This window comes from Buceros rhinoceros, unplaced genomic scaffold (genome assembly GCF_000710305.1).
Source record: "Buceros rhinoceros silvestris isolate BGI_N320 unplaced genomic scaffold, ASM71030v1 scaffold31724, whole genome shotgun sequence".
Taxonomy (NCBI): domain Eukaryota; kingdom Metazoa; phylum Chordata; class Aves; order Bucerotiformes; family Bucerotidae; genus Buceros; species Buceros rhinoceros.
Genome location: NW_010409347.1, coordinates 3,402 through 4,062, shown reverse-complemented (window position 1 = coordinate 4,062; position 661 = coordinate 3,402). Strand labels below are relative to the sequence as shown.

General features: G+C 56.1%; 1 protein-coding gene across 1 annotated transcript in view; it reads right to left on the bottom strand.

Moving 5' to 3' along the window:
- The window catches only part of EWSR1 (EWS RNA-binding protein 1), a gene marked incomplete at both ends in the record, with an annotated part of 8,320 nt that overhangs the window by 5,352 nt on the left and 2,307 nt on the right, over positions 1-661 (bottom strand). The gene's annotated exons all lie outside the window — the stretch shown is intronic.

The window sequence follows — 661 nt, the reverse complement described above, 5'->3', positions numbered from 1 at the left end:
CTGGGCACCCCTCAGCGCTCGTGGGGTAACCGGACACAGGGGCAGCGGGGCTCCTTGGAGGGCAGAACTGGCAGGAAGCACGAGTCAGTTACTCAGCATAAAACTGCTTTTAGAATAAACTTTAAGATTTCAGTGAAATAATTCTGAATGTTCTTCATTCTGCTGGCCAACAGTTTGAAAAGCAGGAGTTTACGCAGGCAGCCAGGGAGGGGACGGGGAGCACCCAAGGGGCTGCCACCAGCTGAGGATAAAACTCTAGCTACAGCTCAACAAGTGCCACAAAGACAGCCTGGACGTCCAGATTCCCCACGGGATTTACTGACTCTGGAACTTGAAGGCCTGTTGGGATCCAAGCCTGAGCCACCCGTGGGCCAGCCTGCCCCCAGCTCACGCCACAGCCCTTAACTGAGCGCAGCAAAGCCTCGAGCAGCCTCAACGTGCCCTGTCTGTGGAAGGAACAGGCGGAAACGCTGCAAACCTGTCGTGGCTACTTGTCCTTCTGCTCTTCCACTCATCCTTCCCTGTAACCCATGCATTTGGGAACAGTTCGTGCGACTGGGCTGTCCCAAAATATCCATCCACAAGAAAAGTGACCACTGCCTTCACTTCGGCAGAGCCTGATGCGCGGCCTCCTCCTGCGCCGCTGAACCAGCAGCAGGGC